The 27,998-nt window shown below is 42.4% G+C and overlaps 1 pseudogene; it reads right to left on the reverse strand.

Annotated features, from left to right (window-relative positions):
* LOC102510589 lies at positions 1–27,997 on the reverse strand (annotated as a pseudogene).
* Position 27,998: the final 1 nt, after the last annotated feature.

A 27,998-nucleotide genomic window follows, 5' to 3' on the forward strand; every position in this document is an offset into this window, starting at 1 on the left:
ACAGTGAAAATTCTGAGCCATCCACTGGCTCCCTCGTGTGGCATGGCCTTCGAATGAGTCTGCATCAGCTTCAGCCTCCACTTCCTTCCCACTGGTAGTCCCACTGGATCAGCAAGCCTCTGGAGGCGGGGAGGTTTGACAGCTCATCTGCCAGGTTCGACTCCAGCTGATCCAGGACATAGGCTACAAAAGTGTCACTTCATCTTCCTCATCATCCATGACATTGACAACGGCATCCGCCTGCAGCTCAAACACTTATCATGATCTTCTGGATCTGGGGCAATTTCAGCTGATCATGGTGCCCATGGCCTTTGTGACACCCTTCACAGCTGGAGCTATTGAGTTAGAGCTGACTATCTGGGTCCTGAGACAGCTTGGATGTTGGGTTGCAGCAACACAAACTTGCACATATAATGCCACGTGGGCACCACATCTGCTGTGACGTGCATGGTGTAGATTTGGCCCTTCTTGGCCATTTTCTTGATGTCTATAATTATTTTCTTCTCCTTGGTCTCTAGTTTCTATCGCTCATTGTCCAGCTGTCGTATGGCACAGTTCAGGGAACACTGGTTCTGCCACAGCAACTTCTCCAGTGTCTTTCACTGCCCAAACAGGGCCAAGGCTGCAGGAGCTAACTGGTAGACCTGAACCTGGGACCAGGACTCACTTCTATTACTGGTTCATGGTCCTCTTGCTCGAATCTCTGGGGTGCCTGCCAACAACAGCCTCCCTATTCTGAAAAGAATTTTCCTGGATATAGAATTCTCACTTAACCATTTTTTGTTTTGTTTTGTTTTTCCCTTTTGGTGCTTTGAATAAATCACGATACTACTTTCTAGCCCTCACTTTCCTAATGAGAAATCAGTTCACAATTTTATTGACAATCCCTTTTCTATGGTAATTTGTGCCTCTCTATTTATTTTGATAGTCTTAAAGTGTTATAATTTGTCTTGGTGTGAGTGGGTCTCTGATTTTATTCTGCTTGGTTTTTATTAATATTCTAAGACCTGTATATTCATGTGTATTTTGGAGAAGTTTTTGGCCATTATTTTTTGAAATAATCTTTCTACTTTTCTCTCCTTATTTTTTATTCAAAATATGTTGGGTTTGGTTTTTTTTTTGTTTTGTTTTTTTGTTTTTTTGGTTCTCTTGTTCATAACCAATAAATCTATTAAATTGTGTCCACTCTGCTTCATTCTTTTGTTCTTTTTGCTCCTGAGACACAATCAAGTTTGCTTATTATTTCTTTTACCTGCTCAAACCTGCTCTATAAAGCCCTCTAGTAAAATATTCACTTCAGGTACTTTATTTTTCACTGACAGAGTTTTGGTTTAGCTTGTTTTTACAGTTTCTGCCTCTGTTGACATAGTATTATCTATACTTCTTTTCCTGAGTTTCTTAGATTCTTTGTGTATTTTTTTTTCTTTAGCTCCTTGACCTATTTTAATTAGTTATTGAAAAATCTTTGTCTAGTAATTCTAAAGTCTGGACTCACTCAGGGTTTGTTACTATCTTTTTATTTTGTTCCTTTGAATAGTTTGTGTTTTCTTATTTCTTTGTATGTGATGATTTCTTTATTGAAAATTGGGCTTTTGACTATTACATATTTGTTTGCTTTGCTTTTTGAAGGCTTTATATGTTCATGTATATTGAGTCTTTTCCAAGCAACTTAAAAATTTTTTTTAATTTCCTTTTTTGGGGAAGGAGGTAATTAGGTTTATTTATTGATTTATTTTTATAGGAGGTACTAGGGATTGAACCCAGGACTTTGTCATGCTAAGCACGGGCTCTACCAGTTGAGCAATTACCTCCCCACCAAGCAACTTTTGAAAATAGTTTTTCTTGTCATGTTTGATTAATTTGTCTTCCTTTCAGTTATGTGAAAATTAACTGATAATGTTCAGTTAATTGTAAGGCTAATATATGCCAGAAGCTGTCCTAGTTTTTTATAATTGACTCTATTGTGGGCACTCCTTCCCCAATTATCTAAAACTGTTTTGAACTTAAACATCAGCCCAATTAAAAAGCTTAAGGACTTCTGAGGTCTTTTCTGATCATCTTGCCTGAGCCAGTTCATGGCTTTCTAAATCCTCTATATACATGACTACTTTAAAAAATTTTAATTCCAGAAAGAGTCTTACTCTATTTTCTTCTCAGGATGTGAGCATGTTCTAATAAAATTTAATTTATAAAATCAGGTGGTGGGCATACTCCTGCTCTAGAGTCCTAAACAGATTTATGTTTTATCTGTGAGCTATTCAATAGATATAAAACTTAAACTTCTGTTTCTTGCAAAGTGTTGAAATATTATACCAAGAAATTAACATAAACCTTGTTCTGTTTCCTAGAGCTCTGAGAGAAGGAACAAATTTAATGGGATACTATCAGTAACCCAAAGATTAGGGAATTTGTACTTCATATTATAGGAAAAATATATTTAAGATAATTTAAGATTAAATATGAAAAGAAAAACTTAAAAGTTTATAATAATTATAGATATGTAAGTTAGTGATTTTGTACTGGATATTGGTTTATCAAGCTATAAAGCTAAAAATTGGTCAAATTGAAGGCATCAAAGTTAAGAGCAATCTATGTACATCAAAATATATCAGTACCACTCGAAGAAAGAAAAAGACTGAAAAAGTACATTTGTAATGCATGAAATGAAGAATTAACAATTAGAGTATATAAAGATGAACAGATGTGTCTTGATCCCAATCCCATGTATAGTTATGGAAACTTTTATTATTTTAGTGTTTGCCCTCTGCATTGTGTAGAAGCAGTATGGGATGCTACTTTTTTAAAATCTGAAATGGTTCCTTTTGAGTGCTCGTGTTATATCAACTGCTACATATGCTCTAATTTCATACATAATTTAGGTTCAAAATGACATTCATTATTTACCACTGTCTATTTGATCTAGTTGATATGAGTAAACTGATTTTGATTGTCAGTATAACTTGCAAGCCGTCCATTTAATGTATGCTTGGGACCCTAATGGCTAAGACATGAAAACAAGAGTGCATCAATGTATGAACGGATAAAGAATATGTTATATATAGATATACAATGGCATGTTATTCATCCATAAAAAAGAAGGAAACCTGCCCTTTGTGACACCTTAAGTGCCACTTGAGGCATTATACTGATTGAAATAAGTCAGGTAGGGGTCAGTTGCCTCAGAGTCTTGTAAAGCTGCAGTCAAGGTGTTAGGCAGGGTTTTAGCCCTAAGATTGAGGAAGACTGCACTTCCAAGGTAATGAAGTTATGCATTGAACATAGATCTTTGCATGCTTATGGACTAAGTTCCCTCTTTTCTTTCAGAATGCTCATTTTAGGGGAGATCATGTGGTGAAATATGTGGATGTGGATTTCAGCCCCCACCATGAACACATGAAAAATACAACTACATGTGTAACAATTCTCACTGAAAACTAATTCGAAATGGTCAGAAAGACTTCTATACGACCAAGACTATAAAAAAGATACATATATAATCTAGTAGGAAGGAAAGAGAAATAAATCAAGACTTACATCCTTGGTAGTGGACTCAGAGGGAAACGTAAATTACATGGGTCAAAGTCTGCCCTGGTTGGGGCAGTGAGTGAGTTGAGCTGCAGATTGCGTTTCCTAGCCTTCAGTCCCCATGCAAACAGGAAAAGCTCATTTGGCTAGTGCAAATAACAGTAACACTTGAGGGTTTTCTATAGAATAGAAGGGCTAAAGAAACATGGACTCTGCTTATGAGGAGTGTGCACATAATGGATAGCCTAAGACAGGGTGGCTTATTCACTTAGAATGACAATCTCCAGTTCCATCTGTGTTGCTGCAAATGGTATTATTTCATTCATTTTTATACCGCAGTAGTATTTCATTGTGTAAATACACCACAACTTCTAATTTTCTAGTCATCTGTCGATGGGCATTTATGTTGTTTCCATGTCTTGGGTATTGCAAATAGAGTGTACACTGGGGTTCATGTGTATTTTCTAATTAGCGTTTTCTCTAGATATACACCCAGAAGTGGGATAGCTGGATCACATGGTAAGTCTATTTTCAGTTTTGTAAGGATTCTCCAAACTGTCCTCTATAGTGGCTGCACCAGTTTACATTTCCACAAGCAGTGTAGGAGGGTTCCCTTTTCTCCACACTGTCTCCAGCATTTGTCATTTGTGGATTTTTGAATGATGGCCATTCTGACTGGTATGAGGTGATTCCTCATTGTAGTTTTGATTTGCATTTCTCTGATAATTAGCGATATTGAATATTTTTTCATGTGCCTATTGGCAATCTGGATGTCTGCTTTGGAAAGATGTCTATTTAGATCTTCTGCTCATTTTTTGATTGGGTTGCTTGTTTCATTGCTGTTAAAGTGTATGAGCCATTTGTATATTTTGGATATTAATCCCTTGTTGGTTGCATCATTTGCAATTATTTTTCTCCCATTCTGTAGGTTGTCTTTTTATTTCATTGATCGTATCTTTACCTGTGCAAAGCTTTTAAGTTAATTATGTCCCATTTGTTTATTTTTGCTTTTATTTCCATTACACTAGGAGCTGGTTTGAAAAAAAATATTGTTGTTTTTTATGTCAGAGTTCCTTTATTCCTCTAGGAGTTTTATAGGTTCTGGTCTTGCATTTAGGTCTTCAATCCATTTTGAGTTTATTTTTGTACATGGTGTTAGAGAATGTTGTAATTTCAGTCTTTTACAGGTGCTGTCCAGTTCTCCCAGCACCACTTATTGAAGAGACTGTCTTCTCATTGTATATTCCTGCCTTCTTCGTCATAGAATAATTGACCATAATTGTGTGGTTTTATTTCTGGACATTCTATCCTTTTCCAGTGACCTATGTGTCTGTTTTTGTGCCAGTGTCATACTGTTTTGATTATTGTGGCTTTGTACTATAGTCTGAAGTCAGGGAGAATGATTTCCCCAGCTCCATTCTCCTTTTTCAAGACTATTTTGGCTGTTAAGGCTTTTTTGTGTTTCCATACAAATTTTAGTATTTTTTCATTCCAGTTCTGTAAAAAATGTTATTGGTCATTTGGCAGGGATTGTATTGAATCTGTATAATGCCTTGGGTAGTATGGTCATTTAAACAATATTGATTCTTCCAATCCAAGAACATGGAATCTCTTTCCATCTGTTTATGTCATCTACAATTTCTTTCATCAGTGTCTTAAAGCTTTCAGAGTACAGGTACTTTGCATCTTTGGGTAGATTTATTCCTAGATATTTTACTCTTTTTTGGTGTAATGGTAAATGGGATTATTTCCTTAATCTTTTTTTCTGCTATTTTGTTGTTAGTGTATAGAAATGCAACTGATTTCTGTATATTAATTTTGTATCCTGTATCTTTACCAAATTCATTGATGAGTTCCAGTAGTCTTCTGGTCACTTCTTTAGGGTTCTCTGTATATAGTGGCATGTCATCTTCAAACAGTGACAGTTTTATATCTTCATTTCCAGTTTGGATTCTTTTTATGTCTTTTTCTTCTCTGATTGCTATGTCTAGGATTTCCAAAACTATGTGGAATAAAAGTGGTAAGAGTGGGCATCCTTGTCCTATTCCTGATCTTACAGGAAATGCTTTCAGCTTTTCACCATTGGGTATGATATTAGCTGTGGGTTTCTCATATATGGCCTTTATTATGTTGAGGTATGTTCCCTCTATGCCCAAGTTCTGGATAGTTTTTTTTCTTTATCATAAATGAATGTTGAATTTTACTGAAAGCTTTTTCTGCATCTGTTGAAATGACTACAGGTTTTTATTCTTCAGTTTGTTAATGTGGTGCATCACATTGATTTGAGGATATTGAAAAATCTTTGCATCCCTGAGATAAATCCCACTTGATCATGGTGTATCATCTTCTTAATGCATCACTGAAGTCGATTTGCTAATGTTTTATTGAGGAGATTTACATCTATATTCAAAAGTGATAATGGCCTATAATTTTCTTTTTTGTGATATCTTTGGGTTTGGTATCAGGGTGATGGTGGCCTCCTAGAATGACTTTGGAAGTGTTCCTTCCTCTGCAGATTTTTTGAAATACTTTCAAAAAGTATAGATGTTAACTCTTCTTTGAATGTTTGGTAGAATTCACTTGTGAAGCCATCTGGTCCTGGACTTTTGTTTTTTTGGGGAGTTTTTAAATTACTGATTTGATTTCAGTACTGGTAATTGTTCTATTCATAATTATCTATTTCTTCCTAGTTCAGGCTTGGCAAATTATACCTTTCTAAGGAATGTCCATTTCTTCTGAGTTGTCTTTTCTGCTGGTGTGTAGTTGCTCTTAGTGGCCTCTTATGATCCCTTGTATTTCTGTGGTGTCAGTTGTAACTTCTTTTTCATTTCTGGTTTTATTAATTTGGGCCTTCTCCCTTGTTTTCTTGTTAAGTCTGACTAAATCTTTATCAATTTTGTTTACCTTTTCAAAGAGTCAGCTTTTTGTTTCATTGCCGTTTTCTGTTGTTTTTTTTAATTATCTGTTCCATTTATTTCTGCTCTAATCTTTATGATTTTTTTCCTTTTGCTAACTTTGGTTTTGTTAGTTCTTCTTTCTCTAGTTGCTTTAGGTGTAAGTTTAGGATGTTTATTTGAAATTGTTCTTGTTCCCTGAAGTAAGCTTGTATCTCTATAAACTTCCCTCTTAGAACTGCTTTTATTACATCCCAGAGGTTTTGGATTAGTGTGTTTTTGTTTTCATTTGTTTCAAAATATTGATTGATTTCCCCTTTGATTTCTGTACTGATCCATTGATTGTTTAGTACCATATTGTTTAGCCTCCATGTGTTTGCATTGTTTTCTTGTAGTTGATTTCTAACTCATATCGTTGTGATCAGAAAATATGTTTGGTATAATTTGAATTTTCTTAAGTATACTGAGGCTTGTTTTGTGTGCCAACATGTGATTGATTCTGGAGAATGTTCTGTGTGCACTTGAGAAGAATGTGTCTCTAGCTCTGAAGTAGTTCTCTTATAAAGAGCATATATATGGGTCTTGTTATTGTATCCATTCAGCTAGTCTATGTCTCTTGTTGGAGCATTTAATCCATTTACATTTAAGTTAGTTATTGATATGTATGGTCTTATTGTCATTTTGTTAGTTGTTTTAGGCTCATTTTTGTAGGTCTTTTCCCATCTCTTTCTTCTTTTTATTCTCTTTTCTTGTGGGTTGATGACTAGAGAAGTTTCTTTAACATTTGTTGTAAAGCTGGTTTGGAGGTGCTGAATTCTTTTAGCTTTTGTTTATCTGTGAAGCTAAACATTTCATTTCTCCATCAAATCTGAATGAGAGCTTTGCTGGATAGAGTATTCTTGGTTGTAAATTTTTCTCTTTCAGCACTTTAAATATATCTTGCCACTCCCTTCTGGCTTGTAGAGTTTCTGCTGAAAAATTAGCTGATAACCTTATGGGAGTTCCCTTGTATGTTATTTGTTGCCTTTATTGCTGATTTTAATATTTTCTCCTTATCCTTAATTTTTGTCAATTTGATGACTATGTGCCTTGGTGGGTTAATCCTGTGTTCCTCTTAGGTTAATCCTGTGTGGAAATGTCTGCCCTTCCTGGACTGGGGTGGCTGTTTACTTTGCCAAGTTGGGGGAGTTTTCCATTATTATCTCTTCAAAAAATTTCTCAGATCATTTCTCTCCCTCTTCTTTTTCTGGAACCTGTATAATGTGAATATTAGTGCTCTTTATTTTGTCCCAGAGTTCTCTTAAACCATCCTCATTTCTTTTCATTCTTTTTTCTTTTTTCTGTTCTGCAGTCTCTTCCACTAATCATCTTCTAGCTAACCGATCCATTCTTCTGCCTCATTTAGTCTGTTCTTGGTTCCTTCCAGTGTGTTATTCATTTCAGTGATTTTTATTCTTCAACTCTGTTTGGGTATTCTTTATGTTTTCCAACTCTGCTAAAAACTTTGCTCTGTACATCTGTACTCCTCTTGAGTTCTCTGAACATCTTCACCATCCTTACTTTAAAGTCTTTCTCAGATAAATTGCCTATCTCATATTTGTTTCTTCTTCTGGGATTTTATCTTTGCCTGGAATATATTCCTCATGCTGTCTAAAAACACTCTTCAGGAATTTATCTTCTAAAGATGAGCAGGTGGATGCAGGTGGACATCTAAGTGCTAGAAGTTACTGGGGGTCATATGGCCTCAGCAGGCACCAGTTAGCACTGCACTGGATTCATGTGTTTAGGACCCTTCAAATGTTCCAGTCTGGTTGGCCAGCCAGTGCCTGTTGCAGCTTTAGAAGTCTCCATTAGCAAAAACAAAGGTAACAGGGACAGCCTCCAAGGAAGTCCAGTTAACATGAAGTGATGGCTAGCAGCCTGTAGTCAAGTATAGAGCAGTTGGAGCATCTACAGTGTCTTTCAGTCTTTTCCTCTTTCTTTTAGTGAGAAAAGAAAGAGATTGGAAACTGTCAACTGAAATAAAATCACATAGTATAAGAGTTATCACTTAAATTTTATCTGAGGGCAAAATGAGGACTATAGTCCAGGAGACAGCATCCTAGAAAGCTCTGAGAAACTGTTCTGAAAAGGCAGGGGGAGAACTCAGTATTATATATGATTTCAGTGAAAGGGGGCACGTGCAGTCAAGCACACATCTAGGCAGGGGTTTGCTGCTAGTCACTAGAAGCAGATGTCACTGTTAATGTGGGACTAGAGAATGGTTGTTTCCTAGGTCTTGAATGAGTTCCAGGATGTCCCCCACTAGGTGTGGGTCCTTGGCTTCATGCAGTAAAGAATTCAAGATTAAGCTACAGTTGGGTAATTGTTGATTTATTAAGAGAGATACACTCTCCATAGACAGAGTGCAGACTGTTTCAGAAGGCCAGAGAAAGGCCATGAGGTGTGGGGGTTGGGAGCTTAGTTTAAAGTAAAAGTAGATACACACTCCATAGACAGAGGCTGGTTGGTCCATCTCACTTAGGAGGGGAGGTTTCTGGAGGTATGGGGATTATTACATTTTATACTTCATATGTTACAAGTGGGAGGATTATTCTGAGTACTTTGGGGAAGTGGTGGGATTCCCAGGAATTGAGCCATCACCCACCCTTGACCTTTTACGGTCAGCATTAAAACCATCCTGGCACCAATGGGAGTACCATTTAGCATGCTATTCTATTTTAATTATCATATATTAAATCTCAAAGTCTACTGGGATCTGAATCTTCCATCATCTTGGTGCAATCTGTTTTGTCATTCTTTTCACAGTTGTACCTGCCCCCTTCCCTCCTGTCTTAATGTTATCCTCCCCAGGAAGATTGGAGGAAGAGTTTAGAGTTTTTAATTATTGTTTTTTTAATCAAAGAGCTTAAATGAAATTTAGTAGGAGGAAGGCTATAGATTACTCAGTGGCTCAATAAATATTTTCAAAGAAGTTTTGAGGCCATCCTAGGGGAGGCTTGCTTTAAGAAAATGGGAAAGCAGGCCAGTCACCTTGGGGGAGGCAGATCCTGACATTCAGACACTGTTGCTAAGAGCAGCCTGGCTCTGCCCCTCCTCCTCTCTCTCCCCTGCTTTTAAAAAGCAGAAGCTTAAAAGCCTCTATTGTGTGGAGGGGAGGAAAATGCTAATTTGAGGCACAGTTCCCCTCCGAGTCTTTTTTGAGCCTGTCATAGCTGAGATATGAACTATGATGAAGAAGGTGAAGGCGGCTTCTGAGGGCTCGGCCCGCATTGTGCAGGGAGAAAGGGGCTGAGCTGGGCGGCCTCTCCAGTCACCCATGATGCCCCTGGGGGGTGCGCCCCCCCACCCCAGATGAGTGGGTCCCCCTGGGCTCGCTGGCCCCACCGTCCCCCTCTCAGGAAGGCTCTGTGCTGATAATTATTAAATGCGACAAGGCAGGGAAGTTACACAAGGGACGGGGGCTCGGGGGTGCCACCGCCTAGACCGGCAGCAAAAACTTGATTATGCCAAGGTCCTGACTGAAGCATGATCTAAATCCTTGAACTTTCAAAGCCTGTCTGACCATGGTTTAAGATCTTTGCAGCTGTGTTTATTTTCATCAATTCTCCGCTTCCTCCATTGGTTCTCCTTTCAGATAACTAGATGGGTAGCTAAATTTTCCTGCGTGCAACTGTGATTTTTATGTGGCAAATTTAGCCAAGATTTCAGGATACAGTGAGATGACAGTATTGGCTGTGGAATGCTCCCTTCAGCAGCAGGGAAAACTTATTTTACTATGTGCTCCAAGTGGCTGATTTTTATGTGGGCAAATGAATTAATTAAATTCTTCATGGATACATTACAGCCCAGTTAGTTTTTTTAAAGTGTGAATTTTATAACTGAAGAATAACTCATGCATTACCAGCCATTAAGATCTGCAAATGTGCTTCCAAACTGAAAGTTCACATGACTCATTAGATGCAGTTCATATACCTGTCATGTCTACGTGTTGTGTACTCTGTGGATTCTAGGATTTTATATCATCAAAACTAGAAAATGAATGTTAATTGAATTCTAGGTTTGCATTGATTACTGGGTAGATACGGATGGTTGTACGATTTAGGTGGGAAACAAAGTACAGGATGTCTTTACTGCAGTGGTCTCTAAAAGTACTTTGTTAATATATTAAGCATTGCATCTTTGTTTCTCTTCCTGATAAATTCTGAAAAGCTCAAACATGATTAATCAATCTTTGCACTTTAAAAATGGGAAGATCCTCATACCTGTGGAGTGTCTGACAATGGCTAGAAATTAGGGTTAAAGTCCATTTATTCACCTCTACAAAGAAACAGGTCATGTACCTGGATGCACACAGGTATTAAGTGAATGATGCAGTGTGGATTTGATTCTTTCTTAAATTAAGGTCTGGAATCTTCCTTTGGGTGGGTTCTTGTTTGCTGGTGTGATAAATACAAGCGTTAGCATTAGAACTGAAGCTCATAAATAGCTTGCATCAATCTTTTATGCTGGTTAAAATCATAGCAGACTGGTGATCTCATAGCGAAGAAGATCAGCCATCTATTTTAGTGACTGTGTTGCCAGTAGATGAACCAGTGTTCCAGGTTCTTGTCTGTCTCAGAAAAAATTCAGAGACAAGACATAACAGTTAAAAAAGTAAAGTGAGGATTTATTGAAGGATGGACAGTACACTCTCAAGGGGAGAGCGGGCAGGCTGAGGTGAGTGGCTGCCCTGAGTTTCTTTGGCAAGTGAGTTACATAGGGTGTAAAAATGAATGGGTAGAATATTCATTGGGGAGGGAAGGGTTTGGGGTCGTATTCCCTGATTATCATCCCAGCTCCACCTCCCCAAAGGGAGGAGAGATTTTTGTCTTTATTTAGTCTGGATCGGAAGTGTCATGCCATCAGTGCATGATGGGTACTTCTGATCTGCAAGGCTGATTTTATTGAAATGAGGGCATAATGAGCAAAAGGTTATATATGGACACTAGAAATTCCTGCCTTTTCTCACCTTTGTTTGTTCTTCTCCAGGCCACTTGTCACCCCAAAAAGCATGATCTCTTATCAGCCCCAAGGTTCCTGCTTTTCTTTCTCTGCCCAAGGGCCCCTGCTGCTTACATGATCTGTGGTTTCCTGCGTTTGGCTTGTGGCCACCCCCCCCCCCCCGCTCATATCTAGCTGTCTGCCTGCTCTAACAACTGCTACTGGTTGCAAGCCCAAGATTTGTCTTGCTCAAATGTGCATAGATCACAAAGTGATGGCTTAACATGTTTCCTTTATTTTTAAAACCTCAACAGGTGGCATAAGATCAGTATGCATTTGTATGCGTTTCTGAGTCAGTTTCGGTGCGCCTGTAAGCCGCTGCTCCCTTCGCATCTGCAGGAGCTGGAGCTAGTGCGTATCTGGCTGAGTGAGTTAGATCACATCTAACAGTGATCATGTACTTATATGTTTCACTATAAACATGTAAAGTTTGGATGAAACTGGAGCTAAGCAGACCCCAAAAACCAGACTTCTTTCCCCAGATTTGAAACTCGGTGATGCGCGGAACCCTCATTGAGTTCTTGATGGTTCTGGCAGCCCACAGATCATGAAGGTACGACTTGGAAAAAAAGTATCATATAATGACAGCTTTGAAAAGGCACGTGTAAATGATTACTTTGATCGACACTGAAATATACTGAACACTACTTATGGGGGCCAGGAACTGTTCTCACCACTTTGCTATGTTCTCTTTAATCTCCCAGTCACTTTAAGGGGGTTACCAGTGAGGATCTGAGACGGAGTTGAGTAACCTGCCTCCCAGGTCGAGCTGGAGAAACACTTAAACTCCTGATTTTTACAGGGGGGTCTAGGACTCCCAAAGAAACTGTGAAATTCCTAAACGTATCACAGGGAGAAAACTCCTGCTCCTGACCTGTCAGGAACCCAATCAGGTAGTGTTCTTCTCTGAAGCCTTCCTTGTCCCCAGCCCGCCAAGATCAGCCGTGGCTCCCCCACATCTTCCTGAGGGTTGTGGGTTGTGTGAGTTCCGGGCAGCCAAGGACCAGAGCCCTCTTGGTGGCCAGTCAGCGACACTGGTAACAGTTGCCCAGGGCCAGATGCGCGGCCTGCACCCAGGAACAAATCGGACACGGAGTCTGCGTTCAGGTGGATGCGCTGTGGTTCCAGCTGCCATGACAGAGCCCGCACACCGGTGGGTAGGGGATGAATAAATATTTGCTGAATCGGAAGTGAAGGTGTCCCTCTGCTCCGAGGAGCTCCCTTGCTCCTCAAATGAGAAGCCAGTGTAGATACAGAGAGAAGACTGGTTGTTGTCAGGGATGCTGGGCAGGCGGAATGGGTGAAGGGGGTCAAAAGGTACAAACGCCCAGTTGTAAGACCCGTAAGTCCTGGGGGCCTGATGTGCAGCATGCTGACTATACTTAGTAACGCTCTATATTTGACAGTTGCTAAGAGAGTAGCTCTTGAAAGTTCTCATCATAAGGAAAAATAAATTGCTGTGTAAGGTGATGGATGTCAACTAGACTTGTGATCATTTCACAATGTGTACCAATATTGAATCACCGTGTTGTATACCTGAAACCAATATAATGTTATATGTCAATCACATCTCAATTAAAAATATTAACGGCTGATTCCAAAAAAAAAGAAGCAAGACATCACAGTGCCTAGCACAATCCTGGTCATGTGATAAATGTGTGTTAAGTGAGCAAATGAGTTACTGACTTAACAGTTTTAGGCTGCCTCTCTCTCCCTCTTTGGAGACAGCCCACATTCTGTCTATGGAAAGTGTACCTACTTTTAATCTGAGCACCCAACCCCTACACCTCATGGCCTTTCTCTTACCTTTCAATGTATCTCTCTGAATAAATCTACCTTTACCCAAAGAAAAAAAAGTTTAGGACTGGTTTTAGATGTTGCTAGTACTCAACTGCAAGTAATTAAAAAAGAATGAGCCTTTGATGTCTCCTGTGAATTTCCAACAGTGACTGTTAAAAAGGTTTTAATTGAGAAATAATGATGTATCTGGATTTTTGTCGAGTGAGGAAGAGGAATGCAAAGAGAAGGGAATGGAAATGTTCTGGCTGAAAAGTTCAAAAGTTACCCCTTCTGGCAAAGGTTTACTGCTTTTTATTCAGAATGATAAAAATAATCATTTTTTATGCTAACAGTTTAAGCTGTGAAATAATTTCTGTCTTTGTCGTCAGAATGTATTAAAATAAGCATGGGGTTAAGAAGTTTAAAATCCATATCTCCTTTCCTTGCAGTATTTCCAATGGGGTTAGTAGTAATTAGTAAAAAATGACAAAATTACTTTTTTTAAAAGGAGTAAATATACTGGATAATTAGCATATTGATTGATAAACTGACGTGAACATAACAAATTACCTGTCAGTTTACCTGTGAAACTGACAGAGCAGCAGGAAAGGTTACACAGCACATCCCTCAAAACATGATTTTTGACATTTGAAGCAAGCTCATTATCAGGATGGCCAATTGAAAATGTTTAAATGTTCTAAATAAATTTGAGTTTTACATCACCATGTTCAGTTTATCCTTGATATGCCAACACCTAAAAAAAAAAAAAAAGAACAAAAAAACCCACTGCAAATTCATACTGTGTTTGGGATGTGAAGAATTAACCCAAATCAAGAATGTGCTTATTTTTCTCCGATTGCAAACAGTAGTGAGCATCTCTCCTTTGGCAGTTTAACAACAACAAAAGCTTGGAATCTCTTAATGCTTTATCATTTTCAGTGCTTTAGAGTCATTTCATATTCCCTTGAAGCATCCTTTCTCAGCTGGGGAACAGATCACACTCGTGTGCTATGGTTATTAGTGAGAAGTTCCAATTTGTTAGGAATGATAAAGCATGGAGATGTGCACTGATTGCCTTTTTTTCTTTTTATAAATGTATGCCTCTATTCTTATATACTGCTACCACTCCCTTGCACTTTGATCTGCTTTCCTGTGTGGGATCTCAGCCTGGGGGCTGGGAATTGCCCATAATCCTAGGTTTGCCCCCTGAGAGTGGGTGGAGCAGGTGACCATTATCCATCCATTACGCTTTGGCCGGGACTGGTTGACAAGCTCCATCCTGGAGCTTTATTGCCTTCGTGAAGGAGCATTTCAAGCCCCACTCCGGTCTTGCCTATTAATCATAGCAGCTACTTTTTATTGAGTGTTCCTAGCTCCTGTGCAAAGCCCATGGCATGCATTAGGTACTCAACCCACTGGCATGGTTTATCAGTGGCTTTTCATTAAAAAGATAAATTGACATTAAGAAGCATTGATTACCAAAGATTTATGCTGTTGTGTCCGTTTCACTCTGGATATTTAAAAGATATTTTGTTAAGATACACACACATGTTTTTGGAAAGTTATAATGTATACTCTAGGAAGAATTGTCTGTGTCATGTGTGTTCATTTCATATCTGGTATTTCAACCTCATCCTAACAGAACATTTACTTTGATAACTCTGAATCACATGAAAACAAGAGCTTGATTGGCTGTGAGTCAACATACCTGAATCTTTAGTCCTGTCTTTTCTGTTTACATACCAGAAAAGGAGAGCAAGGCCAGATGGCTTGAAAAAATTTCCTCCTGCTTTAGAATTTGTTGTGTGTGTAACGCTGATTTTAAGCCAGGCCAGAAAATCAGGGAAGAATGGAACCAAATTCTTCTCATGGTAGTTTCTGTGAAGAAATTCTAGGTTGCTTGACTCTGGTGGCTTCATCTTAAGTGCCTCGTTGGTAACATGAAATGCCTGGCTCTCTTAGGACCCTAGGCGACATTGCCATCTATCTGCACGGTCCAGACCAAGGACAAAGCCCAAAGGCACAACACTAGAAATCTTCTGCTCTGAATTGACACCCATTATTTAGTAACTACTTTGAAAGCACAGTATCCCATTCTGTTTCTGCTTGAGTATATGATTAAGTGACCTTAAATTTTGTTGATTGCAAGTGCAAAATGCAGGCTTATTATCAAGTATACTCGCTGGTTGCCAGCATTTCACTGTCTCATCTCCCAAAATGCAGGAAGGGTTTTATCAAATGACTTGTGGGTTCAGTGTAGAAGACAACAGTCACCTGACCTAGTTTTTGTAACTTAAAAAAAAAAAAAAGATGGCTTTTCACAATAAAGTATATCACTGATGTAAAATAACAAATCCACAATTGAGAAGAAACTCTTAACCACCTGACCCAGCTAAAGATGCAAATTCTGTCAGTGGGTCCTTGTCTGCTGAGCAAATCTCAGCATCATCCCCAGATTTGTCAGAAGTGCCATGGCTTGGCTCAGAAGGGAGCAAAGCTAACAAGCTCTGGGAATCTGCTCTGTGACTCCAAATGGCACTGTCACAAAGATTCTGATTGGCTGAATGAATAAAGTTGAAGATGCAGAAGCAGAATTTGGAGAAAGCCTTTTTTTTTTCCCCTTTCAAATTTACTGTTTTTTAAGCACGTTAAAACCACAAATTAAATATGTAAATTTTAAAAGCTAGATTAATTTCATATCATGCGTTCCTCCAGAAACCTATCATGGCTTCACAAAAGTTTTCTGTTACAAGTGTTCCTGAGTCATCCATTGCAAAAACTCTTCTGGAGTTTTTTCAGTGATCAGAGAGAATTCTGTTCTGTCTGCCTTAGAAATTTAGGACAGTTTTTTTTTGTCTCAATTCCTACCATCTCTCTTTCTGCACAGTGATTTTCTATAGCAGGCGTGCAATCACCCCTTAAAATTTCAAATTTAGCCATGATGAACACAGCTCAAGTCCCAGAGATGTTGGTGCATACCCAGCAGGTGGTTGTCCTCGTCTGCCATGCTCGTTCCTGGGTTCGGAGTCTATACAGAGGTTGTTCCTCAGATTTTACCTTTTCCTCTGAGATGAATCTGTAGATTCCCCAATAAAAAGTCATCATGTTTGATTTAATGATGTAAAATATTACTGATCCATTTCAGTGTGATTGGTAAGATTTACTCTGCATTGGTTGCCTTTCTACCCTCTAGGATATTTTCTGTATGATTTGGCAGGGAGGGTTTTTTGAGCTGTCCCAATGGTTTCCAACTTTCAAAGCCCCCTGATTATTTTAGTGGAGTAAAGTAGTGGAGTCACTTAAGTGACTTCATCCTACTTCTCCTAATTTCTATCCCAGAAAATAAACAGAAGAGGCAATTTAATAAAATATGTATTTGCATAAATGTGAATATATTTTAAAATATGTGGGGCTTGGTCTTTTGTAGTGTAGATTCTCACCAGCAGTAGACTAAATGAAATAGCTCACATTTTTGTGCAGTTCATGTTTTATAGCAACCCTGGACCACCCAGCAGCTGATCCAACAAGGCACTGGTTTTCTGTAGACTTTAATCTGAGGGCATTTGAGTTACAGATCTGCCAATCCTAGGTGTTTCCCTGAAGTAGCAAGAACAGGCATTCTAACATCAGAAAGTAAATTTCACATATTCTCTTGTCAAGCTCCGTACTGGTAAGTCTCAAATATTCTGTCAAGCTGCATGTTGGAGAATCATACTCTTCCACAAATCAGTGGTTTTCAGACTTTGATGTGTTTATCAGAATCACTTGGTGTGAGACTGCTTGTTTGGGATGCCCATCGTCCTTCATCTGAGTAGGTAGTTTCAGGAAGGTCACGTGGAGAGAAAGGTGAGGAAACAGGCTGAGAGGTGAGTTGCCCACGTCATCATGACCGGCAAGACAGAGCCAGTGTGCACTCAACGGTAGACATAACTTCCTTCCCCTGTACTGACAGTGAATCTCAGTGAACTTCCCGTGCCTCGTGGACCACCAGCATCCTGTGCATGGGGTGCTGTGAATGCTGTACGCAGGGAGGGGGCAAGGAACGCCTAGGTCCCCTGCTCATACACATGTTCCGTTGTCCCATTGGATTTCACTTGCAGAACCCAAGTTCAAAGATCAAATTACAGAGAATTTCCAGACATTGACAGAAGAATGTGAAACCAAGCTTGAGGCCCTTCTGAGAGCAGGACTCTCTGTGAGTAAAAAAAATGTATATATCAGAGGCAAATCTAATTTGATCTTGAGTACCCAGGTGTCAGCACCACCCTCCAGGTTCCAGAAACCAATCTGGACAATTTGCTGAAGAGTGCCCTTGGAGGCACCTCTTTTTTAATCGCGTTCCCTTGTTCATCTCAGTTCCATTGATTTACTTGCAGATTACTCGCAGGCATTGCATCCAAGCTGTACCTTGGCAGGGAGGTCGGGGGCAGGTGTTGGGTAGGGCGTGCCCTTAGACATCCAGTCAGGCCGGGCAAGGGCACGGAAGTGAGCCCGTCAGGGACAGGGATGGATCTGGAACGACAGAGAATCAGCAGCTGTTCCTTCCTCGCACCGCCTGTTCCTCAGACCTGTGATGCTGGTGGGAGCATGGAGAACACAGGACAGCAGTGACAGCCCTTCGTAAGCAGCGCGGAGGACGCACTGTGCTGAGACTCTACGTGCAGTCCTTCACTGCCCTGAGTAACCTGACGAAGGGCCATCTCTAAGAGCCCGTTTAAGAGATGGCAAAGCTGAGGCTCAGAAAGGTCGTGTGGTATAATAAGGTGGTAAATGGTGGAGCTGGCCTGGAAGCCAGCAGGCGAGGGAGCCTGACTCCGCGGATGTTCGCGGCCCCCTGTTTCTTGCCTTTCTGAGCAAGGCTTTGGTGGTGACCCGGATTCTCTGAGTTGGTGCACCTGACCTCCTGGCCTCCGTCGTGGCTTCCTGACTCACGAGTTCCCAGCTTTGACATCCAGTGGCTGACTCAGGACTCAGCTCGGCCTCTGACCGCCTGCGTGACCTTGGCAAGTCCCTTTGGCTCCCTTTGGTGTTGGATCCTTCGTCTATGCGAAGTGGGTGGTTATGCGGGCCTCTCAATGCCGTCGTGAAGGCAAAACTGAAAAAGCATGGGTTAAAGTTCCTGCAGCAACGCTGGTACAGAGGGACCCTCAGTCCCCGAGTGCTGACCTCTGTCCACCCCTCCTGCGCTAGCCTCACGTCTCGTGTGGGTGTGCTGGGCCATTGGGTGCGCACTGAGCCTGTTCCCTGGTCTCCACAACCAGCCCTCTTTGGCCTGCAGCAGGTGGAAACGGCTCTTGAAGGGACCCGGCCAAGTGTCCCTGGTAGATGGTGCTTACAGTCTTTGTGTGATGACCTGGGGATAATAGCAGAGGCTCGTGTACAGAGTGGGAGGGTATCACCGGCCTCTGGGGCTGTTGATGCCTTCTGCTGCTCAGATCTACACAAAGTCAGCACTGTCGGGGGTGGGCCTGGGGGGCGGGTCGATTCCCCAAGAGGGAGGTGAGAGTCTGTGTGCCTGCCTGATACAGAACCTTTACCCAGCAGCCCAACAGCTAGAAACCCTTTAATCCACACATTGACCCCACTTCAGGGAAAGGTGACAGTGACTCCTGCACAGTGAGGAAGTGAGGACAGTGAGGTGAGGACAAGGAACCAGCCGGAGAAGCTGCTAGGCATGAAGAAGGCCTCATGTAATGCCCTTTGACTTCTCAGAATTTAAAGGGCCCGCACCATCTTTATTCCTACCCTGATGGGCTCATCCCGTCATTTTCCAACTTCCACTAAAAATTTCCAGAGGGCATATGCCTTGTGATTTAACTTTAAATTTGAAAATGTCTGGCTTCCTGCCTCAAAGAGGCCAAAGATGGAGAGCCTTGCCTTCCTTAGGGGTATAACATTGAGGGCCAGTTTGGTCCTAGTTGGTACAAGTCTTGGTCTCCCACCTGTGTGGGAGGCAGGAAAGTGTCTCTCCAGCGGAAGTAGCTGTGATTCAGAGAGGCAGCGTTTATAACAGCGCCCGAGGGGAGGACAGGAGGAAGAGGAGACTGCGTGGATTTAACCAAGGAGGTGGGCTTTGGGCTCTGCCTTCCAGGAGAAGAAGAGGAGTTGGGTGGGGACGGCGTGGGCTGGGGTTTTGGCAGATGATGTGAGAAAAATCCCCCAGAGAGCACCCCAGTTCCACCCAGCTTTGAGGTTGAACCACCAGCTCCCTCTGAGTAAGAGCATACCCTGGGCCCTGGGGTTTCTGGCTAATGCAGTAGGGACTGGTGCATGCCTTGTGTACACAGGAAGAAATAGAAACTTTCCCCTTTTTAATCAAAGCCAGTTTCAAAACCCATCACCTGGTCCCTGTTTGGGTTTTGGCTTTCCGTGGGGCTCCATCATACTGGGGTCCACTTCTCCGCAGGGTGATGAGACACGCAGGGAGGGAGTTATCTCCCTGGCTCTGCCTCTGGGCTCTGACCTCCTGAAGACTCAGCCCCACTCCTGACCCCAGGCAGTCCGCGCTCAGGGCAAGCTGCCTTCCTTACTGCGATCAACACTGTCGTATCTTCTGTGACATCACCTGTCAAAGGGGCTAACGATCCCTCCCTCCTCAGGCTGTGCCGCGGACTACATCAAGTAACAAGTGTACCCTTCTCAGGGCTGGACAGGTAGCCCCTTTTCCCTCCCTGCCCCCGCCACCTCTTCTAAGATGAAATTCCTTGCATCTTGGGGAACCGTTCCCTTTTACCTCCATTTCCCCCCAAGAGCTGGCCCTCCGCCTGTCCTAGGATATCCATTTATTTTTTTCTCCATCTTCACTTGCCTCATATGAAATCCCTCTCTTTCAACCACCACCGCCTTTTCAGCATAAAATGTTTCAGGATTCTTTTCCTTACTGTGTTTCTCCCCTTACTCTGCCAGCGTCTTCCTAGTGCCCTCCCGCCACTGTCACGTGTCTTTAGAAAGTAGGCTCCCCCTGCTTCCTCTCTAGTCTGCTTTCCATTCTATCTTTCTACTGACGCTGGTAAGGAAAGTGGAATTTTTCCTTCCAGTGACCTTTGCCGAGTCCTGGCCTTCTGGCTGCCTGGACTGTGGACCACCTCTTCCTTCTCAGAAGTCCCTCCTCCTCCATGACAGGGTGCTGCCCTAGGTCTCCTGCATCCTCTGCATCCCCTGAGTAGTCCTTCCACTAGAGACCCCCAAATTGGGTGGTCCCACAAGGCTTTCTCCTCTGTGGGCATCTCACCCCTTCCCATGATGGTAATTGCTTCCTCTCTGCTGATAATGCCCAAGTCTTCATGCCCAAACTCGACCAGTCTGAGCAGCTGCACAGATGCTGCCCACGGGGCTTCCAGACTTGGTAGACTTTCTCACTCACTTACCTCACTCATTGTAGGTTGAACTGTAGCCCCCAGAAAAATATGTCAAAGCCCTAAGCCCTGGTACCTGTGAATGTACCCCATTGGAAGTAGGGTCTTTGTAGATGTAACCAACTTAAGACAGGGCCATACTCAATTAGACTGTGCCCTGTTTCACTGTGCCTGGTGTCCTCACGACAAGGGAAACACACAGGAAAAGTGCCACGTGGTGGCGGAGGTTGGAAAGCTGTACCTATAAGCCAAGGACCACCAGCAACCCCCAGAATCTAGAAGGGGCAAGGATGGGTGCTCCCCTCGAGCCTTTGGAGAGGGCTTGGCCCTGCAGACATCTTGCTTTCGGATTTGTAGCCCCCAGGACTGGGAGAGAATAATCTCTGGTGGAAGGCCACCCAGTTTGTCGCACTTTGTGACAGCGACCCTAGGAAACTCCTCCGTCACTGATCTCCCCATGTGCCGTCCTTCTAGGAATCCACGCTGAACTCCTGGACTCAGCCCTGAATCCCCTTTCCCTCACCTTGATGCCTAGTTTCCCATCACCTTGTTGCCTCGACTGGGTGCAGTGTCTCCACATCTTCTCTGGTGGAGTGCAGTCACCCTGACTCCGGCCTCTCCCATCTCCTCTCCATCCAGCAAACAGCAGTCGATACAATTTTCATAAAGCAGTTCTGATCGTGTCGCTGTCACTGCAGCACAGATTTGGTGTGCCCCACTGCCAGTTGGAGTGACCAGTTCACTGCACATTGGGATCACCTGGGAAAATTTTAAAGCTCTTGTGCTCAATTCACGCCGCTGACTATGAGACCAGGATGTGTGAGGGCGGCACCCAGGCATCCGCATTTTCAGAGCTCCCCAGATGATTCCAGTGCGCAGCCAGGCCTGAGGACCATGGACCCACAGGACCCACAGGAGGAAATTTAGGGAAGAGAGAGATGTCAGTGGCCCTCGAGCAGGGTGATTTTGCCCCGCAGGAGACATTTGGCAACGCCTCGGGACGTTTGTGGTCACGACTAGGGTGCAGTCACTGGCGTCTCGCGGGTAGGGACCCGGGTGGCTGCCCCGCCCCCTGCAGTGCACAGGACGGCCCCAGAGTGATCCCGCCGTGATGCAGCCCCGGCTGTCACCCGTGCGGACGTTGAGCAGCCCCGCTTTCAGAGATGGGACAGAAGCAGCAGCGCTGGCCTTGACTTTGGGGGAGAGGACAGCTGTGGGCTGCAGCACCAGGAGAAACGCCGCCGCCCCGCGCCCCGCGCCGCCCCGCCCCGCGCCGCCGCGCCCCGCGCCCCGCACGCCGAAACCGCTCGTGCTGCGCCTGTGTCCGTCATGTGGCGCCTTAGCCTGCGCCTGCCCGGTGTGTGCTCTTGCTCTGCTTTTCAAAATGAGGCTTAGTGGCATTTTGGCCAGAAGAAGGAGGCTCACCACCTCTCAGATGGCGTCTGCCATCTGAACAGTCACGGTTTTGGCGTCTCCTAAGGAGGATGCTGTCTGTCGCTAAATACAGCCGATTCGAGCGGGAAGAGGCTGGCTCCCGGAGGCTCCCGTGCGTGCCCTGTGATCGATGGCCCTGCCCTGCCTAGGAACCTCCTCTGCCATTAAGGAGAAACTCTCACGATGATGACGGATACTTAGGCAGCATTACAGTTTGTAAGAGTTTTCGAACAGTACATCATCCAATTTGGTCATTTCAGCTCTTAGCTTTGTGCTATGAAGGAAGAAGCTCTTTAGCCTTCCCTGTAAAGGGAAGTATAACACATATAGAGGAGGTACTGAGGAAACGCAACAGGAAAGCGAATAATTGAGCAAGAAGAGTAAGGAGTCAAAAGGCACTCAAACCCACGTTGGATGTAAAATTAGAAATTTCATTCTGGTAATGGGAGCAGAGCTTTGCCAAATTGCTAAGGCTTCCGGGAAGGTCTAACGATGGCAAAGACCCAATTCTGGACAATCACATTCTAAATCTCTGGCTCTATGCTGCAGTTTCTGTGTTTTAAACTTAGGCAACATCTTGACCGCAGCACAGAAGAATGATAATTTTGAATATTACTACCACTTCATAGTGTCTTTTTCTGCTTTGAATATAAGATTTAAAAATTCCTGCTGTATTTGTATCTCTAGTCTCTCCAAAGGCTCAGGTATTTGCTACTAGAACACATCTTTGGTTTTGTCTTAGGGAGTAGTGTGAAAGTAAGAGTCACTTAATTTCTGTTAAAACGCAATTTATTCACAATTCATCCATTCAAGCAGGTGAGGGATTTTCACACTAGAATGTGAGATGAGGTTGTGTTTGGTTCTGGGGTTGCTGCTCTGGGTGTTCATTTCCTTTGATGGGCAAAGAGAAAGACTCGTACCAGGGCTGGTGAGTTGCAGTGCTGAGAGGGCTGAATCTTGGGGACAGCCACCAGCTACAAGTTGCCTGCCTTTATTGGAGGTGGTCGCCATGATGTCTTCCACAAATGTAGTCTTAGCTCCTTACTCAGGAGTGAGGTGAAGGGGCTTCAGGAAAAGGGAGGGAGCACGCATCTCCAGGAGGATGGAGATGGTCCAGAAAGCAGAGTCAATGCCAAGAATGGCAAATGAGGTGAATGGAAAGGGAACGAATGATGCTTTATCACCTGGAGCTGCATGGCCATGAGGAGACTCTGTCCTTGGGCACTGAGTGGGAGGTGGACTTGGGAAAAAAATTTCCATAGAGTGTGACAGTTTCAGAGGAATTACAGTTGACACTTGAACAACACAGGTTTGAACTGCATGGGTCCACTTATGCATGGATTTTTTCTTTCCTCTGAATACCTATTACATGATCCAAGGTTGGTCGGATTTGAAGATTTGGAACCATGTCTACAGAGGGTCAACTGTAAAGGTATATTCAGATTTTCAACTGCTGGTGCTCAGTGCCCCGAGCCTCCATGCTGTTCAAGGGTCAATTGTAGTTTGACTGACTATGGAAACATCTTAGTGATAAATGACTCCCCACTAAGGAGTCATTCTGAGGCCAGGAGAAACCTAAAATATAATTCTGAAAGTTGAAAGGAATACACGTTTGGCTAACTTTACTGATAGCTATGTGACTCTGATAAGGATATGTAGGTGGATCATTGGAAAACTTGGTGAGTTCCCAACTGACTGAACAATCAGAGTCATGTAACAGGATAGTGACCAGCCTCTGGTATGCTGCAGGTGCGTGAAGAAGCTTGGTTGAATGAATGAACGAACCAACCATCCAGTCACCCGACCAGGAGGATGTCCATAGTGGCCCTCAAAGGAGTCTCTCACCTTGGTCTTGTTGTGGTTAACACTTCCATCAGCTATTGAGATCACAGGATCACATGAGGAAAATAAGGCAAATTTATGGTACTTGGAGACTGTGATGTTATAGTTTGTAATAAGAAACATATATTTGGCCTTTGTCCTATTTCTAGCACAGAGCTCCTGAAACCATGGGAAATTTCCTGTGATGGGTAGTGATTAAGTGTCTTTTGTTAATGAAGGGACTTTTGGAACCTAAGGATGGGGGCTGGTTGTCAGTGTAGTCGGCCACGTGATTAGAGGTTCTCGCACTCCCACCCTGACTCCCTTTCCTCCTTTGTCCTCCACCCTTCATGTCTGGGGAGGGGAGAGGGGCTGTACACTGAGTTCAGTTACCAATGACCAGTCATTTAATCAGTCATGCCTACGTAATGAAGCCTCCATAAAAAACCCACAAGGACCGCGTTTGGAAAGCTACTGGCTGGTGAACATGTGGAAATGAGCTGGGAGCTCTGTGTCCTTCCCCAGACCTTGCCCTCTGCATCTCTTCCTTGGGCCTTTGATTTGTAGAATCATATTTTAGGTTTCTCCTGGCCTTTAATATTCTTTTTATAATAAACCCAGTAATCTAGTCAGTAAAATATTTCAATGAGTTCTGTGAGACACTAGCAAGTTAATCATACCCAAGGAGGGGGTCATTGGAAGCTCCATGTATAGCTGGTCTGAAGCACAGGGGACAACCTGGATTTGAGATCGATGTCTGAAGTGGGCGGGGGGCAGTGTTGTGAGATGCAAAGAATAATTTCCAGCTCTGGGAGACATTTCCCACCCTCTTCAATCTACATACTCATGTTATTTTCTGGCCAAAAATGTACACATATCTCAGAAATGTTGTAAATGTTATGTTCTGTTTCCTGTCTGTCTGCGAACCATTTCTCTATCATGTTTTCTTCTGATTCAAGTCATTTCTCATACACACCAATGAGGTTTTGAGGCTGCTTCTAAAGTGATACAATGGTAACTTGTAGAATTGTCACACTAACGGTCAGTCCAAGGAAAAGAAAATGATCAAGTTGCGAATCAGGCAAAAGCGATGAATTGTCTGTAGTTTTTCAAGGTGAAAAGGAGATCAAACTGTCAGTTGGAGAATTTGTGACGATTTTGTCCAATAATTTTGATTTTGTGACTGTGATACAAAACGAGAGTTGGCCTTAAATTTAGAATGTCTTTCATATTCTGCCTTCTCATTTCTACTAACACTTAAAAGTACTATTCTTGTCTTTTTTAATTTAGTAAGGCTTTATAAATTCAAGTACTGTCAAGGAACTGTATTTGTTACTGTGTAATAACCTCTAATGAAAAGAATATGAAAAAGAATATATATATATAACACAAATTGTAAATTAACAATAGTTCAATAAAAATACTATTCTTAAGTAATAGCTCCCCTAAATTATTCTATTCTGCCAGTTCTATAATTGGATAATTTTGCTTTTGACTGAATGATTATACTTTCTCAATGAAAATCAGTATTAACAAAGCTAATCACAAATGTCCCCTTTTGCGCTGAATTGACTTTTGTTTTGGTACCATTTCTCTCTTGAAGCACTGCTGAGGGAGGACACGCCTGTCACAAAACAGTTGCCACCTTCCTATCTGAATGCACCTAAGCCGTCTTTGCACAAATGTTTTAAGACCATCCTGTTTGGTCACATCATCAGGTTCTCCTGTGCAGGTCAGCTGCATCACAAATGAATCTGTTTCTGCAAGTCTGAAATTTTAGGCTGCCATTCTTCTCAGTCTCCTTGCCATGAGACAATGAGATCGACTGTGGCCATAATTGAAGGGGATGGTTGATGGTGGGCGTGGTCTCCTAGGCCGATGGGCAAAGTGAAAAATGAGATGTAAAAATAAAAGAAAATTTTGAAACAGGCTAAACTGGTTTTCACAGTCTTTTCTGGTTTAACAGGACCAGGGGTATTGAATTATCCAAAACTAATGCATTAAAAGATCAGGTTGTTAGAGGCTTTTGATTCAGGATCTTATACTTTTTAAAAAAAATGTTGAGCACCAAAACCGAGACATTTGTTTTTTCTGGAGGGGGTGGCCTCCAACTTATCTTTATATGTTCTTCTAAGATGGGTGTTCAACCCAAACAACTAGCAGACTGTGTTCTCTGTCTCAGGGAGCCCTTCACCCTGTGCTTACCAATGGCCATCCCTGCATTTGTCTATAATTTTTTTAATTGTGGTATAATTGACATATAATACTCTATTAGTTTCAAGTATACCACATAGTGATCCAACATCTGTATACACAGCAAAATGGTCATCACAATAAGGCTAGTTAACATCTGTCACCTTACAAAGCAAATGCAATATTATTGTATTTCACATGCTGTACATGATATCCTCATGACTAACATATCTGTAACTGGAAGGCTGTACTTCTTTATCCCCTTCACCCATTTCACCCCCTCAATTCCCCTTCCCTCTGGCAACCACCATTCTGTTCTCTGTATCATTCAGTCTGGGTTTTGTTTATTTTGTTTCGTTTGTTATTTAGATTCCACATATAAGTAAAATTGTATGCTATTTGTCTTTCTCAGTCTGACTGTTTTTCACTTAGCATACGTGGATGAACCCTGAGGGATCCACTGAATTTTGATAAATCTTTTAAATAGGGACAATGCAGGTAAATGGGTCCAACAAATGCTTAAAAAAATGGTGCAGAAATTAGTGATGCTTGGAAACACAAGGCTTATGACCATGATAAAGGATTCTGTGCTTAGATAGGTTGACATTGGTCCAGTAGTATCTGGGTAAGCAAGAAGACTTGTGAAACTGACAATCAAAATCATTATTGGTACAGTAGCCTTTCTGCTGAACATTCAGAATGCTCTCGAAAACCGCCTTTTGACTTTGAGTGAGGAGTTGTAAGTAATAAAGCTCCATATTAAAGTAACCACATCCGACAAGAAAAAGCCACTCGATTTTGATTTTTCATTCTAAGGAGCCACCAAAACGTCAGCCAGATTATACTTGTAGCATATTATGCTTATTTTTAAATAAGGATGGGTCCTTTTTTATGAATTGGGCTTGAGCTAAAGTTTCCCTTGCCATTATATAACTTAGCTGTAGATCAAGAAATGGGTTCTGTTACTGAATTGCTACACTGCTATTGTTAAATCTGTATTTGGGCTCTATTCCCCCTTAAGTACTTTTTCTCACCTTTTTGATATATATATATTTTCAAGTCAATCTACCTGGCTCACTAGAGGTTGTGCGAAAGACACGCATTGTTATTAAAGTGTAGTTGATTCACAATGTTGTGTTAGTTTCTCGTGTACAGCATAGTGATTCAGTTATATAAATATCTATTCTTCCTCAGATTCTCTTCCATTATAGGCTATTGCAAGATATTGAATATAGTTCCCTGTGCTGTACAGTAGGTCCTTGTTGTTTTTCTATGTGATATATGTATCTGTTCATTGCAAACTCCTAATTTATCCCTCGCCCCTCTTTACCCCTTGGTAACCCTAAATTTGTTTTCTATGTCTGTGAGTCTACTTCTGTTTTGTAAATAAGTTCGCTTGTAGCCTTTTTTTAAGATTCCACGTATCAGTGTTATCATGTGATGCTTGTCTTTCTCTGGACATAGCGAAAAAAGAAAAAGCAAATGGAGACCACGGGAAGTCCTTTGGCTAGATCCTGCCAGGGCTGGGGGGAAAATGAAGGAAAACAAACTGATGCCCGGTAAGGGGGCCCCGTGGGAAAGAGCGAGCAGCTTAGGCGAAGACCTGCGCTCTGCCGAGAGGAACAGGCGCCGGGGCCGACCGGCTGGGTCACGTGGTGGGAGGGGGCTCTCTCCTCTCTCCCGCGCGGCCCCTGCTCTGATGTCACAGATCTGTTCTTTCCTGGGAGAATTAATTAGCATTCACCGCGCGCAGTTGGCGGGGAGAGAGGAGCGCGCCGAGGCGCGCGCAGGAGAGCGAGAGCGCAGCCCGGTGGGGGCGCGGGGCCCCGGGGCGCGCGCGGGGAGCCTGTTTTATAACCGGGATCCTCGGTGACGTACGGCTGCCGGCTCCTTGGCAGCTGTCTCTCTGGACCAGTAGGCAGAGGGAGATCGACGCCGCCGAGACTTTCGCATC

The sequence above is a fragment of the Camelus ferus genome, chromosome X (assembly GCF_009834535.1).
Source record: "Camelus ferus isolate YT-003-E chromosome X, BCGSAC_Cfer_1.0, whole genome shotgun sequence".
NCBI classification, from domain to species: Eukaryota; Metazoa; Chordata; class Mammalia; order Artiodactyla; family Camelidae; genus Camelus; species Camelus ferus.